This window comes from Chlorocebus sabaeus, chromosome 9 (genome assembly GCF_047675955.1).
Source record: "Chlorocebus sabaeus isolate Y175 chromosome 9, mChlSab1.0.hap1, whole genome shotgun sequence".
In the NCBI taxonomy this organism is placed as follows: Eukaryota; Metazoa; Chordata; class Mammalia; order Primates; family Cercopithecidae; genus Chlorocebus; species Chlorocebus sabaeus.
In genome coordinates, this window is record NC_132912.1 from 122,640,812 (window position 1) to 122,660,866 (window position 20,055).

The 20,055-nt window shown below is 42.4% G+C and overlaps 1 non-coding gene and 1 pseudogene across 1 annotated transcript; both read right to left on the reverse strand.

Moving 5' to 3' along the window:
- Positions 1–1,857: 1,857 nt before the first annotated feature.
- Positions 1,858–6,436, reverse strand: LOC103216823 (elongation factor 1-alpha 1 pseudogene; annotated as a pseudogene).
- Positions 2,409–2,520, reverse strand: LOC119628273 (U6 spliceosomal RNA). The gene has a single exon (XR_005244562.2). It is a non-coding gene; the product is annotated as a U6 spliceosomal RNA (small nuclear RNA).
- Positions 6,437–20,055: the final 13,619 nt, after the last annotated feature.

Consider the following 20,055-nt stretch of genomic DNA (forward strand, 5'->3'; position numbering starts at 1 on the left):
GCCCCTTCACAGCTGAATTCAAGGGCTTTTATATATCCAACCTGATGGGCTGGGTTCCCTATTTGTATAAGGCGAAAGTTTTTGGTGGCTCCAGCCCCCCATCCCCTCAGCACGCGTCCCCTGCAGGCACGTCTTGGCAAGCACCCCTGTGAAGTTCCTTTATCTGCACAAAACATCTGTTGTAAACCCTTGTGGGGTAGGTCGCAGGTTCTCCGAGGGATGCTTCTCTTACTGTCTGCCTAAAGCAAGCTGGCTAACTCCTTTCACTATTTCAGTACCTTTCAGTCTTTTCACTGGGATTGGTCAGAGAAGAATTTTTAAATCTCCTTGGAATGTAGAAGACTGAGTTTCCCTCATGGTTCAGAGTCAGGGAGTGGGGCTGGGTATTTAAACATCAATGTGTAAAATCTTACCTAATCTAACATTTCAAGTAGCGTACCCTGCCCCTCAACTACGGTTGCTGCGTTGGTCTGTTTTCCTCACTCCAGTGACTAAACCTGTTTTCTGCCAGGATCGGAGAGAGGCATCTGCTGGGAGGCACCTGGTTGGGAAAAGCCTACTTCTTAGTAAATACCTTTTCTTTTTAGAATGGCTTTAGACTTGACTGTTCCCATGTACCCCAGAGTGCTCCCATATACCCCAAAGTGTTTCTTCTATTACTAGCATCTTACATTAGTGAGACACATTTGTTATGATTAATGAACAAATACATATACATTATTATTAGCTAAAGTCGATAGTTTATTTTTATATTCTTCGTTTTTTCCTAATGTCCTTTTTCCATTCCAGGATCCCATCTGGGATACTGCGTTACACTTAGCTGTCATGTGTCTGCAGGATCCTTTTGGCTACGATAGTCTCTAAGACTTTCCTTGTTTTCTATGACCTTGAGTGTTTTGAGGAATACTGGGATGGTATTTTGTAGGATGTCCTGCTATTATACTGGAATTTATCTGATCTTTTTTCCACAATAAGAACGAGGTTATGGGTTATTGGGAGGAAGACCCCAGAGATGAAATATACCCCCCAACTATTTTTTAATATGAGACAGACTCTCACTCCGTTGCCTAGGCTGGAGTGCGGTGGCACAATGGCTCACTGCAGCCTTGAGCTCCTGGGATCAAATCAAGCAATTTTCCCACCTCAGCCTCCCGAGTAGCAAGGACTACAGGTGTGCCACTAAAACTGGCTAATTTTAAAAACTTTTTGTAGAGATAGGGTCTTGCTATGTGTCCCAGGCTGTTCTTGAACTCCTGGCTTCAAGTGATCCTCCAACCTCAGCCTCCCAAAGTACTGGAATTACATGTGTAAGCCACTGTGCCAGGCCTAAAATGCCATTTTCATCCTATCATGATTGATGATGTTGGCTTATGACTGTCCATGTTGGCCTTGATCTCCCAGCTGAAATGGTGTTTGTCAGGTTTCTCCACTGTAAAGTTACTCTTTTGTTTCCTCCTTTCATACTAGGTCCTTTGGAAGGAAGTCACTAGGTCCAGCCTATACCTGAGAAGTAGGGACTTATGCTAAAACTACGTTTTTGTTTTTTGTTTTTTTTTCCCTCATTAAGTCATTGTTTTAATGGACCTCAAAATTCTGTGACAGATTTTTTGGTCAAGTTTCCATTAAAAAGTACTGATTTTAAAAACTAATAACTTAAACCTGCTACATGTGAAAAAAAAAAAAAAAAAAGCAGTGGTCCACAAAACATTCTTCTTTCTTTCTGAGGGATTTATGGTGCATTGTTATCATTAACCATTATTTTACTATTAAACTTAAATGGCCAATTGAAACAAACAGTTCTGAGACCATTCTTCCACCACAGGTTAGGATTGGGGTGGCAGGTATTAGGGATGATATTCATTTGGCCCTCTGAGCTTTCTGGGCAGACTTGGTGACCTTGACAGCTCCAGCAGCCTTCTTGTTCATTGCTTTGATGACACCCATGACAACTGTCTGTCTCACATCACAAACAGCAAAATAACCCGGAGGAGGATAGTCTGAGAAGCTCTCAACACACATGGGCTCATAAGGAACCATATCAACAATGGCAGCATCACCAGACTTCAAGCATTTAGGGCCATCTTCCGGCTTCTTACCAGAACAACGATCAATCTTTTCCTTCAGCTCAGCAAACTTGCATGCAACGTGAGCTGTGTGACAATCCAGTACAGGGGCATAGCCTGCACCGATTTGGCCTGGGTGGCTCAGGATAATCACCTGAGCAGTGAAACTGGCTGCGTCCACTGGTGGATCATTTTTGTGGTCACCAGCAACGTTGCCACGACAAATATCTTTGACAGACACATTCTTGACCTTGAGGCCCACCTTGTCCCCAGGAAGAGCTTCACTCAGAGCTTCATGGTGCATTTCAACAGACTTTACTTCACTTGCAATGTTGATTGGCGAAACAAAATATGGAATGCTTTATAAATTTGCGTATCATCCTTGCGTAGGGGCTGTGCTAATCTTCTCTGTATTGTTCCCATTTTAGCATATGTGCTGCCGAAGCTAGTGTAAAACTGCTTCTTAAATAGACTCCCATCCAGTCCTAGAATTGTCAGCTTACTCCTTCACCCCATTCCCAGCAGTACCCGGTGCTGCTGATTGGCGTGATGTGCTGAGATTCTGAGGTGCAGGTTGTGTGGCCTCCTGGCTTCGCTACTGTTGGCTCACAATTAGGCTTCCTTGTATCTTCTAAGTGTGATTCAGTTTCCTGATTTCCCGGTTCTGGATTTTTGTTGCTGCTGGCTTCTCAGATTTCCTTGTCTTTGTGACTTTATGCTAGTTTTTGTACCTTTTTTTTTGTGTGTGTGTGTGATTTTGGTGGGAGTACTGGAGGGAGTAGAGGTGTGGCAGTTTTAAAAACAAATTATTTGGCCAGGGGCAGTGGCTCATGCCCATAATCCCAGCACTTTGGGAGGCTGAGACCGGCAGATCACCTGAAGTCAGGAGTTCGAGACCAGCCTGGCCAACATGGCGAAACTCTGTCTCTACTAAAAATACAAAAAAATTAGCCAGGTGTAGTGGCACGCGCCTGTAATTCCAGCTACTCTGGAGGTCGAGGCATGAGAATTGCTTGAACTCAGGAGGCAGAGGTTGCAGTGAGCCAAGATTGCACCACTGCACCCCAGCCTGGATGACAGAGCTAGACTCCTTCTGAAAAAAACAAAACCAAACCCCAAAAAACAAAACCAAAACAACAACACAAAACCCCAAATTCTTTGATTTTGCTTGCTTAAAGAGGCAGAGCTTAATTTCTCTTTCCTTGTGTGTAAGGCTGTACATAGTGTCTTGCCTCTAATGAGTGGAGTATGGAGAAATGATGGTTTGTCACTTCTGAGTTAGGCCATAAAAGGACTGTGGCTTCCGTCTTGCACGTGTGTTCTTGCTCTGTCAGATCACTTACTTTGGGGAAAGCCAGCAGCCATCAGGCTGCTGTATGTGGGAAGGTCACAGGGTGAAGTACTGAAGCCTCCAGCCGATGACCAGCAAGAAGCTGAGGCTGCCAACAACCACATGAGTGAGCTTTGTGTTGGATTCTCCAGTCCCAGCTGAGCCTTGAAGATGCTTTAAGCTGAGGCATTCCCAGATTTATGATAAGTTTGGGGTTAATTTATTACAAAGCCATAGATAACTAACCTAAGAGATAAATCACAAACAGAGACTTTTATAAGTGTTACTATGGCCTATGGTTATTTACCATTATGCATTTTTGAGAACTCAAAGATATGAGCTTTTAAAATATATATATATTTCTAGGCCAGGCGCGGTGGCTCATGCCTGTAATCCCAGCATTTTGGGAGGCCGAGGCAGGTGGATCACCTGAGGTCAGGAGTTCGAGACCAGTCTGGCCAACAAGGTGAAACCTCATCTCTACTAAAAATACAGAAAAATAGCCGGGCGTGGTGGTAGGCAACTGTGATCTCAGCTACTTGGGAGGCTGAGGCAGGAGAATCGCTTGAACTCGGGAGGCAGCTGAGATTGCGTCACTGCACTCCAGCCTGGGGCAACAAGAGCGAAACTCCGTCTCAAAAAAAAATTCAAAAAAAATTTCTTATTTTGAAATAATTTTAGATTTACAGAAAGGTTGCAAAGATAGTAGAGAGGATTTCCATATGCCCCTTACCCAATTTACACCATTGTTAACATCTTACATTACCATGTCACATTTGTCAAAACAGAGAAACTGACTTTGGTTAGTTTCAGTAACCAGACTATATAGTTCATTAATCCAACTCCAGATTTTATTTGGTTTTACCAGTTTTTCTATTCATATCTTCTTCCTGTTCCAATCCAGGGCGGTGCATTATATTTAGTTTTCACATCTCCCCAGTCTCCTGGTCTGTGACCATTTCTCAGTCTTGACTTGTTTTTCATGACCTTGACAGAGACCTGAACCCTACTGAAAGTAGTTTTATTTGGTAGATTGTGTTTCTTTGACTGTGACCGTGCTAGGAAATTGAACCACAGAGACGCAGGCTTTATACGAGTTGTAACACTTTTCCAATTTGACAATTAGTTTTACATTCATTTGCGCTATTGTTTGGTTGTCTGCCTTTCCCACTAGCTTGGAAGATCCATGAAAGTAGGGGCCATGTTTGTTTTGGAAACAGAATGATGTCTAGCACTTAGTACTTGCTCCATAAATATATGTTAATGAATAAATGGATAGTTAATGATCTATGAGTATTTTTAATAAACCGGTGAGTTGCAGTGTTCCTCAGTGGACTTAGAATTTTGCCTTCATTATAGTAAGTTTTAAGCAAATAGTAACTATATGCCAGAGCAACTGCCAAGTACTTTCTCTGCAATAGCTAAATAAATGTGTATTGAATTCCGTTACATAAAATGAGGATTGCAAAATTCTTTCTGAGGGACAATGCTTCGTTTCCCCTAGATGGGGAAGTCTTACTGCCTAGGAATTATTCCTTTTTATTAAGGAATTTACTGCTACCTAGGAATTACTCCTTTTTATTAAGCCCAATGCATTTGGAGGAAAGAAAGCTGTTGGACTGGGCATAGCAGCTGTTCTCTGGGAAATAGCAGTGTGTAAATATAGCAGATCTGTGTGCCAAGGAGGGAAACGAGAAATTAAATCAGGGTTCTTAGGAGCAATGAATGTAGAGAAAAACATCACAATTTAACAGCATGGGGGAAGCAAATATAAATTCCCAAGACCTACCTCTGCCTCTTTGAAACCTAAAGCCTAAGTTCTGAAAACCTTACTCTAATTAAATACAACTTCACTTGAATTCAGTGCAAAACTTTCACTATCTCTTAACATTTGAATTTAAAAATTTTGTGCTTTAGTATTACTATTCATATTACTATTAGCATTTTAGTTAAAATGCTAAGTGCAAAACATTTGTTGGACTTTTTTTATGGTGGGAAGAGGTGGAGAGGGTGATGGCACCATCTGGGAAGATGGTGGAGATGAATCTTAATGGAATTTGGGAAATGAGAAAAGCTGAGTTGGTGATGTCTATGTCTGACAACAGTGATGCATTCCAGTGGCAGCTCAACCAACATTATTATTAAAGGCTTTATGTGGTGGTTTATGTATTATTTAGAAATCATAATAAATTGGATTTGGACTTTTGGCACCTCTCCCAGGTGAAATCCCCTGAGTGTTTATCTTATACAAGACACAGAAGGAATTCAGTTTTGGACCCATGTATTTGTCTAAATGCAACAAGTGACAATTTGTGTGTTTTTTTGTGTGTAGGGAAAAATAAAAATATATTTCAGAATAAAATACACAAAAAGTCATCAAAGTAAAAATTCAGGACTGAGACTCTGGAATATATTTTGCTGGTGGCAGCACAGCCTGATAAATCAGGGCTGTTTGTTTACTTTCTTTATAATTGATTTTCCATATTTTTCAGCAAGCCACAAAAAGTTCAGTTTAAAATATATCTGTTAGTATCTACAACCTTCTATGGGAAGAAATTACTTGTGTCCATCTTTTAAATTATTTGCCCTCATGAAATTTTCATGGCCTTACCTCCAGATTGCTTTTCCAAAAAAGGGACTCATTCATTTATTCATCCATTGTTTATAAATGCCTTGCATTGGATCTGAAATATAGTGGCATTTTATTTATCTTTGTTAAATGAAGAAACGTCTGCATGCATATAACATCATTCTGAACGTATTTCCTAAGGCATGGCCGCTTGAGATGGCTAATTTCCTTTCATTATCTGTTCTCCCTTTCTTTGGTATTATAATAACAGAACTTCTAACTTGGTTCTGTCTTTAAAAGGCAGGGGCTTGCCCTTCCTTTCCACCTTTACCCCTTATAAGGCGTTGAGCCATTGTGGACAGCTGAAGGCAGTCCTCTGGAGATGGCAGAGCCACAGATGGGAGATGCTTTGATCCCTGCATAACACTGTGGAGCAGAGCCTCCCTCCAGCCCCACACTCTGCAGCTGTACCATTATGTGAGCAAGAAACAAACTTCCACCATGTTTAAGCCATTGTTATTTGGAGGTGCCTCTTATACAGCACCCAAATTCATCTTTTAACCATACAATTCTCAAGGCATTAGTTCTAGAAGGGGTGAGAAGAGTAGTCCTCCAGTAACCAGAATATGGAAAAAGTCCATATTCTGAGAAAGTCCAATAAATGCTCTGAGGGTGTGGAGGAGGGAAAGTTCACATTCATTTGGAGAACAAATTAGAATTGCATTAGAAACTACAACATCTGAATTTTGAGAGCAGCATTACTCTAGAGTCTGAAGGGCATGGATATTATTATTCATGGAATCCTAACTGTCTAGCTTATTTTGTTTGGCTGTCTGTCACAGCATTGCTACCTACAGGCTTATGAATAAGGCACAGTCCAGAGAGTCTCAGGGGGTCAGTGTGGACTCAGTCCCCACCAGAACACAGAGGCTGTGTGAGCTTTCTCTGAGTAAATGAATTATGATCCTCACAAATTATTAATATCAAGGTGGGTCAAGAATGTGGGCTTTGGAGTCAGATACAGTTTCACATTCTACCTCTACCACTTACCCGCTGTGAGACTGAGCAGAATATTGAAGTAGTTGAGATTTGGCCTGCTTGAGTTCAAATCTCTTTTCCACCACTTAGGAACTATGTGACCAAGGCAATTTGTTTAACCTCTCTATGACCTGATTTCCTCATGTGTAAAATGTAGATAATAAAAATACCTTCTTCACAGGGTTGTTGGGATGATTAAGTAAAAACTCCTTGTAGTATTAAGTCATTAAGACGTGTTTAATGCTTAGTATGTGCCCGGCAATCATGTGTGCACACACATTTATATTTTTATTTCACATTTGTAAACAGAATAGTTAATATTATCTGTTGTTGTTATTAATGACCTAACTTCCTGGCATCTCAGTTTACTCATGTATAAAACAGAGGTGATAGTATCTGAATGACTCTTTGTCCTCATTTGTAAAATAATATCCACTCTCAGAGTTGTAAGATTATGTCTATAAAGCACATACACAATTCCTGGTACCTAGCAGGGTCAACAAATTACACAACTTTTGAAGTAGATCTCTACAAAAATTTCCTTACATTAAGGGAGGAGACCACCCCTCATATTGTCTTATGCCCAATTTCTGCCTCCAAAGAAAGAAGAAGTAAAAACTAAAAGGCAGAAATGGAATCCATAGGCAGACAGTCCAGCACCGCGCCCTGGTAGTTAAAGATCAACCCCTGACCTAGCTGCTCGTGCTATCTATAGATTTCAGACGTTGTATGGAAAAGCATCGTGAAAATCCCCGTCCTGTTCTGTTCCATTCTGATTACCAGTGCATGCAGCCCCCAGTCACGTACCCACTGCTTGCTCAGTCAATCACACGACCCTCTCACGCGGACCTCCTTAGAGTTGTGAGCCCTTAAAAGGGACAGGAATTGCTCACTCAGGGAGCTCGGTTTTTGGAGATGTGAGTCTGCCGATGCACCCAGCTGAATAAAGCCTTTTCCTTTCACAACTCGGTGTCTGAGGGGTTTTTGTCTGTGGCTCGTCCTGCTACAACATATTTCCTATGTCATTTTTATTCATTCATTTATTCTGAGACATGGTCTCACTCTGTTGCCCAGGTTGGAGTACAATAGTGTGATTGTAGTTCACTGTAGCCTTGAACTCCAGGGCTCGAAGGACCCTCTTGAATAGCTGGGACTACAGGCGTGCACCACCATACCCAGCTAATTTTTGTTTTTTGTTTTTTTTTTTTTGTAGAGATGGGATCTTGCTGTGTTGCCTGGGCTGGTCTTGAAATTCTGGCCTCAAGCTGTTACTGGTGGAGGGTCTTGACTATGAGGCCTCCAGGTTCTTGGCGTTTTGAATAAAGAATTGGACAAAAATAAATGTACAAAGCAATGAAAGAATGAAGCAACAAAAGCACAAATTTATTGAAATAAAAGTACACCCCACAGAGTGGGAGTGGACTTGTGTAAGTGGCTCATGAGTGCTGGTTACAGAGTTTTCTGGGGCTTAAATGCCCTCTAGAGGTTTCCCATTTGTTACTTGGTTAGCACCTATGTAAATGAAGTAGTGGCCTGCAACCAGTTTGATTAGTTGTGGAAGATGACCAATCAGAGGCTGAAGTGAAATTACGAAGTTACACATGAAGACTTGGCCTGCAACCAGTCTGACTGGTTGCAGGAGGGGACCAATCAGAGATACTTTCATTTTTCATCTGCAAGGCAGAAAAGTGGGGGGTAGGTTTGCAAAGGGAGTAGCCTTTGATCCTTTTGTTACTTGGGTGTGAAGAGATGGAGTTTTCCTTTTGATTCCGTTCTAGGAATTCAGCACAAATTGGCTGTAGGTTCCCTGCCTCCAGACCCTATTCTCCTGCCTCAAAGCTGTCTTCCTGAACTGGCCTCTCAAAGTGCTGGGATTATAGGCGTGAGCCACTGCACCTGGTCCCCATGTTATGTTAAGGGAAATAAAGAGTTATGTGCAGTTTTGTTAAACGCAGTCTTGTGGGGGGATGGGCATATGTAAAATACTAAGTATTCAGCCTAACGCCCTGCTGCATTAGCTGTCTTTTTAAGGATGCTGTGAAAAAGACACAGAGAATTACAGCTAGTGCTGGAGAGAGGAAATAGGAACAGCTACCATTTATTGGGGCCACCTACGCGGTTCACCAAAGCCCTTGAAAGTGCCTGTGTCCCTTCTGATAGTCAAGGAAAGTGGGGTTCAGAGAAGGTCACACACTTGTCCTTGGGGAGTTAGTGCACACCCTCCCTGGGAGTCCTATTCTGGCTTAAATGCCAGTAATAGGACCAGGAGCCAGGCTGAGCTTGGAATATCTGCCCCAGGACCTCCTGCTCCTGCCTCTCACAGTCCGAGAAGGTGCTCACCCAAAGACCTTGGACCCCATGGCAGCCCCTCCAGAGCTCTGCCCATCTGGTCATTTCTCAACCCTTTGGGGAAAAAATACCCTCCTCCCTCCTCCCTCCTCAGCAAGGACGGGAGAACTCCTGCCATGGGGTTCATGGGAGCACCTGCCCAGGCTTGTGTGTCATTGTGAGCATGGAGATGGCAGCAGGGGGCCAGAGTCACCCGCACATCCAGGAGGCTTCAGAAGCACTGACCCACAGTGGGTCCGCCCTAGAGGTAAGGGGTTAAAGAAGAGGAGAAACAGCAGGAGGAGTGCTGGAGGCTGGCTGCCTGGGAGGCTGGGAGAAGCTCCTGGGGTTAATTCTGTGAGTTTTGTCAAGAAGGGGCTGGAAAGGGGAGTTGGAGGCTTCCTTCGCCTGAGAGAGTGTAGGCTGAAGAGGTGGACCTTGAGGAATGGGGCCAGGGCCCTGCCCAGCCGGAACAAGGAAGGTGGTGACTCAGATCTGGTCCTTTTTGCTCCTGCCAGGACAGTGGCTGCTGCTGGGCCTAACTCTCGTCATGGTTCTGTGTTCTGCCTGCAGGGTGAAAAAACTAGTGAGGTCCCAAGAGAGCCAGAAAACAGATTAGGGCCCTGCACACTGAATGGCGGACAGCAATGGCATGTCATAAGGTCCCTGCCCCAGACTGTGGGGTGGCACCAGCAAGACCTTGTTGGTTGCTTTGGGTGACTTCGCAACTGATGAGGCAGAGGCAAGATAGGACCCTCAGAGTCCACCCCTCAGGGGCTGTCACCTGTGGCAGGGCCTTGGGTGCTTCCAGTGGCAAGGGGAGGATACCTTCTCATCCATTCTCTCTAGAGTGGTACACATTTCTATAGACTTGGGTGTACAAGGAGTGTTAATTTTCTGTTTTTAATTTCTGATCTCTAGCCTTCATTTGTGTGATACAGGAAAATGCGATCTGGTCACTAACATTTGAAATAAAATCAGTGACTTCAATCATATTCATCTTGAAGGCCAGGCACTCTAGGGGTGGCTGCTGAGCTGGGGCAGAGCTTTCACAAATGCCACTGTGGCAGCCTTCCTGGATCTCCTGTGGTCTTGGTCCTACCTCAGCCTCCTGCCCTGGTTATGTCACTGGGTCTTCACCGGCACTGTCTGTGGTGTCTGTGGTCCTCCACAGACAACTCAGTGGCCCCTAAATGCCAGACCCTTGGCCGCTGTTCTGCATTCTCCCCCTTCCTGGATGCTAGGTGTGGGGAAGGCATGGGTGTGGGGAAGCTTTGGTTCTTTTCCTTGCCTATCTGGGTCTTTGGGAGGGTTGTGACCGGCTGCGAGCACCCACTCAGTTCCAACAACCCTTGCTGCCATCTCTGTGTTATTTCCTGACCTTTGTGATGCAAGGGACAAAGTTGAAGCTGCCCTTGTCCAGGCTGGGAGAAGATGGAGGGCTCAGCTCAAGTAGGCAGACAGGCAAATTCTCTGTTCCTCTGCCTTTTGTTCTGTTCAGGCCCTCAGTGGATTGAATGGTGCCCACCCACACTGGGGAGGGCCATCTGCTTTCCTCAGTCTACCCATTCGAATGCTCATCTCTTCCAGAAACAGCCTCACAGACACACCCAGAATAACATTGAACCAAATACCTGGGCACCCTATGGGCCATTCTAGTTGACACAATGATTACACCCCAGTAAGAGGTTTCGTGAGTGAGGGTAGCACATCATTCAGCCACATTATCTAGAGTTCAGCTAATTTGCCACACACTCTTTACCCAGAATATGCTCTAGAAAAAGACATTTGAAGTTCCCCCCAGCCCAGACCGGAAAATATCATAAAACAGGACTTCTTTGGGGGCTTTGTACTTTACCTCAATGTTCTTTTTTTTTTTTTTTTTCTGAGACAGAGTCTTGCTGTGTCACCCAGGCTGGAGTGCAGTGGTACGATCTTGGCTCACTGCAACCTCCGCCTCTAGGGTTCGAGTGATTCTCCTGTCTCAGCCTCCCGAGTAGCTGGGACTACAGGTGTCTGCCATCACACCTGGCTAATTTTTGTATTTTTAGTAGAGACGGGGTTTCACCATGTTGGCCAGGCCAGTCTCGAACTCCTGACCTCAGGTGATCTGCCCACGCTGGCCTCCCTCAGGGTTGGGATTATAGGCGTGAGCCACCGTGCCCGGCCTACCTAAATGTTCTGCAGTCATCTTCACCAGGACCTTTGCTTTGAGTCTCAGTTCTACTGAACGTTGTGGGTGTGGACAATTGGGGCAAAAAGGGAGCTTGATAAACGTGACATTTAGGAACCAGCTTCCTTTAGGGATTACTCCTGAGCACGTCTTAATGCTGGGATTCTGTTTGACATGTTGTCACTCACTGGCCATGTCAACAGATGCTGTCATGACAGGGAGATGTGAGAGAGGAAACACTGTAGCGGGGAATGGGATATGGAAATCAGGGTGGGGAAGGCAAATAGGAACTTTCTGTTTCAGTTAAATATAGGAGTTAGAGGATGAGGGTGAGAGATGATTTAAGATACAAGATTTATCTTAAAATTTTTCATTAATGTTTATTATTTTTTCCCAGATTATGAAAGTAGAAAATTTGGAGGATACAATTACAAAGAAGAAAATAATTACCTCATAGTTCTATTACACAGAAATAAGCTTTTTAATGCAGAAATGTATCTCTACGTCTAACATGTATTTTATAAGAATATTTTATATTGACTACTTTATAATCATCTATTTTAAGAGTTTTTATAACTATGAAAGCAATCCCTGCTTGCTTTAGAACACTCAAGCAGAGCAGACTGTGTAAACGAACAGTCATTCTCTGGGAGAGTTAGTGTTGACATTTGGTGTGTATCCTTCCGGATATTTTCCTCACACGTGTACCTTCTGCAAATTGCTTTTTTTTTTTTTTTTTTTTTAACACAATTAACTATCCTTTCCCACAACCACCAGGCCATAGGTTTCCAATATCTTCTTTTCATTCCCTGTGCTGGTGTCTACTCTGGTGAGTTAATGAGCTCATAATGTTAAACAGGCCAAGGCCACTGGTTCATTCCCCAAGTAGTGCCCTTTCGAGGCATAGTTCCTGACGGTAACTATGGGGTGATTCCCAGGACAGGAGATGAGAGCAAAAGGCTCTCTCCCTTCCTAGTAGAGTGGACCCCAGGGAGGCAGGTCAGTTCCCTGTATCCTCCCCAAGTGCTGCCCCCATGCTCAGCTATTCCCACCTGATCACAGCCGTATGCCATGTGGCGGCCGTGGCTTGCTTAGCAGAATGGTACCAGCATTTAAGTTGACTTTAAAGATGGGGCATGCCTTGCATCTCAACATTTGTAGTGGCATGTACGTGTGTGTTCCAGACTTGAACAGCCTCTCAAGAACTCTGAAAGGTCATTTCTGAGGTGGCTTCTAATTTGTCTGAAAAGTTATAGTGGTGCCTGGAAGCAGGGAAGAGTCCGGCAATTTAATTGTCACCTTGTTTGCAAACATTACCTGCCTCCTAAGAGGGATGATGGTAAGTATTAACACTGGCTGGGCCACTAACAGAAGAACGTGTGACCTCCCAGGGTGCTCCTACTTCTGTTACCAGCCAGGCTTGTTTCTCTCTCTGTCTCTCTCTCTCTCTGTCTCTCTCCCTTTCCTTTAATAAATCCTCGATGCCCATCAGGAGGTTCAATTTCAAATACCTGTAGGACTGGGATGGTGACAGAACCAGTGGAGTGGGAACAGTGGCGCTCTCATGGGGGCAGTTCCACTGATTGCTGACATGCTGGAGGGTGGGCATCGTGTTGCCAGAAATTGGGTTTTCAAGGTAATTGGAAGTCCACATTTTAATATGAAATCTCCCAATTTTAAATGCAGGCAATTAAGTTAATTTTTCAAAACCCTATGCAGGCTGGGCACGGTGGCTCATGCCTGTAACCCCAGCATTTTGGGAGGCTGAGGCAGGCCGATCACTTGTGGTCAGGAGTTCAAGACCAGCCCCGCCAACATGGCTAAACCCCGTCTTTACCAAAAATACAAAAGATAGCCAGGCATAGTGGTGCATATCTGTAATCTCAGCTGCTCTGGAAGCAGAGGCATGAGGATCGCTTGAACCTGGGAGGCGGAGGTTTCAGTGAGCCGAGATCTCGCCACTGCACTCCAGCCTGGGTTACAGAGCAAGACTCCTTCTGAACAAACAAAACCAAAAACCCTGTGCAGGTGGAAAAACCCGTATCTGTGGGCTGTATTTGGTGTCTGCAGCAGTGTAGGTAAGGGCAATATTCCAATGGCCCATCAGGTTACGTTGTCTTTTCATAGACGTTTTTTATCTGTCTCTGAAATCCCAAAGTCCTTATTTTGCCTATATCTTGTGATTTATGAGGCAATCACATGAGTTCTTATATATTAAACCTCCTTCAGTTTCCCCTCTAACAGGACGGATGAATTGACTTAAAAACCCTTAAAACAAAAAGGGGACTATTCCTCTGGATTTTTTTTTAACATATGCTAATGGGATTTTGGTTTAAGGAATGAATTCTGCAGTCTTGTAAACAGAGGCTGAATGAAAATTAAATTTATTATGGAAATATCAGTGGTTATATTTACTTTCCTAACATGAATTCAAACCTAAATTGATTTGTGTGTTATGATATCATTTATCTCTTTGAACAGAGTAAAATGGTAGTTTAAATTATAAAACTAAGAGGTGGTGGAGTACCTTTCTTCAGGATTAAAGTCTACTGCTCCTTCTTTGTGAAATGAAAGATGACGATTACAGAGAACAGGATCAGATCAGATGCTCGCCCCACACTCCCCCCGCCCCTACACACATATAAAATACTCATCTTTCTCCCGCTTCCTTAGTACCTTCTAAAACTACTTATAAGGTCAACAGGAAATGTATGGTAGCCTCATGGGCTGTCAGCGTGGACTGGTGATTCATCTAGTTTCTGGTGCATCACTGTTTTCTTTCTTTTTTTATGAAAGAAAAAAAGCTCTGACTTCTAGGCTGGAGTGCAGTGACACGATCTCAGTTCACTGCAACCTCCACCTCCCGGGTTCAAGCAATTCTCCTGCCTCAGCCTCCTGAGTAGCTGAGATTACAGGCACGAGCCACCATGGCTGGCTAATTTTTGTGTGTTTTTAGTGAAGACAGGGTTTTACCATGTTGGCCAGGCTGGTCTCGAACTCCTGACCTCAAGTGATCAGCCTGCCTTGGCCTCCCAAAGTATTGGGATTACAGGCGTGAGCCACCGTGCCTGGCCCATCTTTGTTTTCTTTCAAGGGATTAACTGACTTTCAAGACTCTAAGAACTATGAATGAGGAAAATGAGTTAATGGAATTTAGCCATAGTTGCTGCCTTCACTTTTTTATGTTCCAGTCACTGGGGTGATACGCTATAATACAAGCTGCTTCTTCAATGACAGTTTCTTTTCATCAGAATCCAGAGGCTTCTAGTGTCAGTAACTTATTTCTTATACCAGTGGAGACCTTAAAACTCTGCCCTCTATTGAGCAGTTCAAAGATGCCCTTCTAAAGTCAACTCAGACATCCAACAATTAGAAACAACTGTAGATTTTGAGAGAAGATAGAGTTTAACAAGAGTTAATTCTTAAAGATACGCTGTACTACATTTAATGTGAGGACAAACCATATATTAGAAGGTCACAAAAACTATTCTTGTGACTATATTTATTTCTTCACAGTTCTTCATGGCAATTGATGGGGGTTTAAAAGTCACAGACGGTTGGGTTGAACTTTCCTTGCATTTGTCTCTATTGGTAAAGACATTCTCATACAGACTGGTCTAGACTCCTAGTAGCTTCCAATGAAGACTTTGTGACTGACATCTCTTAATTCTACCATAGTTCTAGAAGCCACAGGTTTTCAATTTCAGCATATCCCAACTGTGGTATACATTGCTACAAGTATAATAAATAAAATCTTAGAGAATACATGAATAGTTTTTAAAATTTAAGTGACTATATATTTATTTTAAAGGTAGTTTTAAAAATATAACTAGCACCCAAAACCAGTGGGTTCAAAGGTTTCATATACTCCTTTTGATATAAAGTAGATGATTTAAATAAAATTATTAGGTAAATAATAGTTCAGGTGATACATGAATATGGCAAAAATCATGCAGATGGTAAAGAAATAACTGAAACATGGGAAACTGTGAATTAATGGAGTCTATTTGAGTCTGTTGGGGTGATACTATTTATTAACTTTATAAAATTTCAATCAGACTTGGATTAGATGGACCTGAAATGTCAACATAGATAATCCAAATTATTTTACATCTTGACGATTCTGAAGAGGATGCCAAATCAGCTGTTGATTCTGGTTTCCCTTTTATCCTCTGCTGTACTTTAGGTTTCATTTCTGCAGGGCACCTTGTTTTATATAATAGTGTAGGCTCAGGAGTCAGACTGCCAGTGCCTGAACACTGACTCCACCACCTATTTTTTGTGTGAACTCAGAAAACTTATTTCACCTCTTTGAATCTTTTATTTCTTACATGTAAAATGGGGCAAAAATAACACTTAGCTTGTGAAGTTCTCCTTAAGATTAATACATCAAAACACATTAAGGAACTGTCACCTCAGTAAGTACTGAATAAATATTAGCTATTATTATTTTATGTCTGAAAGGGTGTGGAAAGATAATGGTGTATGTCGTGGGTAAGTTGGCAACTCTCTGGGCCAATGGTGTGGGTGGTAGAAGAATTTGCCAAGACGGTTGTAGTTAAAGAAAGGCAGATTTATTAGAAAAAGTATGAAAATACATCCATGCATTAAAGAGGGGTTGTAGTAAAGAAACATACGTTGCAAGACAGTGACAGGCAAATCAACGTGAGAGGAGCTAACTGTAAGGAGACAAAGGCTTGCTGGGGCTTTTATAGAATGGTGCCTGGGCTGTGTGCTGAAGAGGGCTTTGTGCACTACTGGTAACGCCAAGGTTGCAGTTAGCTAGCTTGCATTTTGTATCAGCTGAGGAACTGGTAATCGCTGGACACAGGAAGATTGTGTCCTGGACCATGAAGAAAGGCAGACTTACAGCTTATCTGCTTTTTCTTTCTTCTTTTCCCTACTCCCACCAGCCTGACTCCTCCTCCCTATTTAGGACTCCACTCTTTATACACAAAATTCCATTTATGATGCTACAAAAGAGTTTATTTAAAAGAAAAACTAGTGAGTCCCATTGTGAAGCAAATAATGGCATTATTTCACAGTAATGAGTTACTATGATATGTACCACTTTTTAAGGTCTGTGTGTTGAATAGGCTAGGTTTAAGTTGAAGATGTTTTTAGAGACATTTAAGTCTCATAAGGTTTGAAAGGCATTTCTCTTCACGGTTTTCACCATGATTTGGCACAAAGAAAGTCCCTTTGAAAGATAATACGAATGAGCTCAGCATTCGTGAAGCCAAATATTCCTAACTATATATGGAAGACTTTAGACTGGCCTTAGGTCCAGAAAGAGAACTTTTTTGGAAATCTTTCAGAAGAACTCGAGATTAAAGCTCTTGGAAATGGGTTTTTGGTTTCATTCTCTTTAGCACTGCCTGAAAGAAGAAATTTAATTCTTAAAAAGGTTTGTAATTTATCGAGCCTTCTGCGATTAAGAATGTCATATATTCTCACTTGGAAGAATATTTTGATTGTAGCTATTTAGGTAGGACTGTAGGTAGAATCACAGGATTCTTAAAGTTGGGAAGAACTTAAAATATTGTTGAGTTCTCATCTCTCTCCTGTTCTTTCTCTCATAGAGCCCTAGAAATGTTTATTTGTCCCAGTTTGCCCAGCGAGTTGGCATCAGTGCCCAGCTAGGAAACAAATGCAGATGACTCAGCAGGCCCCCTGGCTGAATTCCTTTCATGGACAACAGCAGCCTCTGGAGGAGGAGAACGGCATCCTGCTCACCTTTGTTGATCTTAGTTTCCCCTCTTCTCCTCGGCTGTACTTTAGGTTTCATTTTTGTACGGCATGTCATTTCATATGACGGTGTCGGCTCAGGAGTCAGGCTGCCCACGCTGGAATCCTGGCTCTACCACCTATTTACTGTGTGCACTCAGAAAATATATTTAACCTCTTTGAGTCTTATATTTCTGTTTTTTTTTTTTTGATACGGAGTCTCACTCTGTTGCTCACTACAACCTCTGTCTCCTGGGTTCAAGCGATTCTTCTGCCTCGGCCTCCCAAGTAGATGGGATTACAGGTGCCACCATGCCTGGCTAATTTTTGTATTTTTAGTAGAGATGGGGTTTCACCGTGTTGGCCAGGCTGGTGTCGAACTCCTGACCTCAAGTTTCGAACTCCTGACCTCAAGTGATCCATCTGCCTTGGCCTCCCAAAGTGCCGGGATTACAGGTGTGAGCCACCACGCCCAGCCAGAGTCTTCTATTTCTTACATGTGAAATGGAGGTGGGGGGAATAGTACCTAGCTTGTGAAGTTCTCCCTAAGATTAATAAATCAGAACACGTCAATGAACTGTCACCTCATGAGGTACTGAATAAATACAAGTTATTATTATTTTGTGTGTCTGGAAGGTTTTGCACCTTCGGCATGGTTTCTGGTATACAGCAGGCCTCCACTAAGAGTTTGGTGGCTCAGAGAGATCACTCCTCTCCACCCGGGGGCCCTGGATGGAATCCTAGGGATAATTACATAAGAGTCATATCATTTCCACTTGGGAAGACTCTAGTTACTAAAGCCATGTACATCTTAGTTATAAAGTGTTTAAAAAATATTTTTAGTGAATGTTTGAATATGTCTTTAAAAATTATGATCCTTGGGTTACTTACATCAGAATCTTCTAGAGTTGCTGTTCAAAATCCAATCCCAGACTCTTGGAGGTGTCTCAGGATCTGCATTTGGAGTCTCCTCACTGTCAATGCTCGGTTTCTTTATCCAGTTCACCACTGAAGGGCATCTAGATTGATTCCATGTCTTTGCTATTGTGAATAGTGCTGTATCTTTATGGTAGAACAGTTTATATTCCTTTGGGTATATACCTAGTAATGGGATTGCTAGGTTGCATGGTAGTTCTGTTTTAAGTTATTTGAGAAATCTCCAAACTGCTTTCCACAGTGGCTGAAACTAATTCACATTTCCACCAGCAGTGTACAAGCAGTCTCTTTCCTCTGTAATTTTGCCAGCATCCGTTATATATTTTTTAATAATAGCCATTTTGACTAGTGTGAGACAGTATCTGATTATTGTTTTGTTTTATGTTTTTCTAATGATTAGTGATGTTAACCATTTTTTCATATGCTTGTTGGCTGTGTGTGTCTTTTAAGAAGTGTCTGTTCATCTCCTTTGCCTATTTTTTATTTTTATTTTTTTGAGATCATGTTTCAAAAAATGGCATGAACATGGCTCACTGTAGCCTCGACCTCCTGGGCTCAAGGGATCTTCCTGTCTCAACCTCCCATGCAGCTGCAGGCATGCAGCACCACGCTCAGTTAATTTTTGATTTTTTATAGAGACAGAGTCTTACTTTGTTGCCCAAGCTGGTCTTTAACTCCTGGGCTCAAGCAATCTTTCTGCCTCAGCCTCCCAAAGTGCTGGGATTACAGGTGTGAGCCACTGCACCTGGCTCCTTGGCCATTTTTAATGGGGTTGTTTTTTGCTTGTTAATTTAAGTTCCTTATAGATTCTGGATATTAGGCCTTTGTCAGTGCATAGTTTATAAATATTTTCTCCCATTCTGTAGGTTGTCTGTTCACTTTGTTGATAGTTTCTTTTTCTATGCAGAAGGTCTTTGATTTAATTAGGTCCCACTTGTCAATTGTTGTTGTTGCAGTTGCTTTTGGCGTCTTTGTCATGAAATCTTTGCCAGGGCCTATGTCCAGAATGATATTTTCTAGACTTTCTTCTAGGTTTTTATGGTTTTAGGTTTTATATTTGTCTTTAATCCATCTTGAGTTGATTTTTGTACAAGATGAGAGAAAGGGGTCCAGTTTCAATCTTCTGCATATAACTAGCCAGTTATCTCAACACCATTTGTTGAATAGGGAGTTATTTCCCCATTGCTTGTTACTGTTGACTTTGTTGAGGGCCAGATGGTTGTAGGTGTGGGGCTTTATTTATGGGTTCTTTATTCTGTTCCATTAGTTTATGTGTTTGTTTTTGTACCATGTACAGTACCATGCTGTTTTGGTTACTGTAGCCCTGTAGTATAGTTTGAAGTTGTGTAGCATGATGCCTCCAGCTTTGTTCTTTTTGCTTAGGATTGCCTTGAATATTTGTGCCTTTTTTTGGTTACATATGAATGTTAAAATAGTTTTTTCTAGTTCTGTGAAGAATGTCATTGGTAGTTTAATAGGAATAGCATTGAATCTATAAATTACTTTGGACAGTATGGCCATTTTAATGACATTGATTCTTCCTATCCACGAGCATGGAATGTTTTTCCATTTGTTTGTACATAGCAATCCTATATCACAAGTACAGATCTCAGGAAGGGGTCTGTCTTAGTCCATTTGGGCTACTATCACAAACGTACCTTAGACTGGGCAATTTATAAAAAAATGGAAATTTGTTGCTCACAGTTCTGGAGGCTGGGAAGTCCAAGATCAAGGCACCAGCAGATTTGGTGTCTGTTGAGAGCCTATTCCTCGTAGATGTCACCTTCTATCTGTCCTCACATGGCAGAGGGGTGAATAAGCTCCCTCTGGCCTCTTTACTAAGGACATTACTCCCATTTATGAGGAAAGAACCCTCATGACCTAATTACCT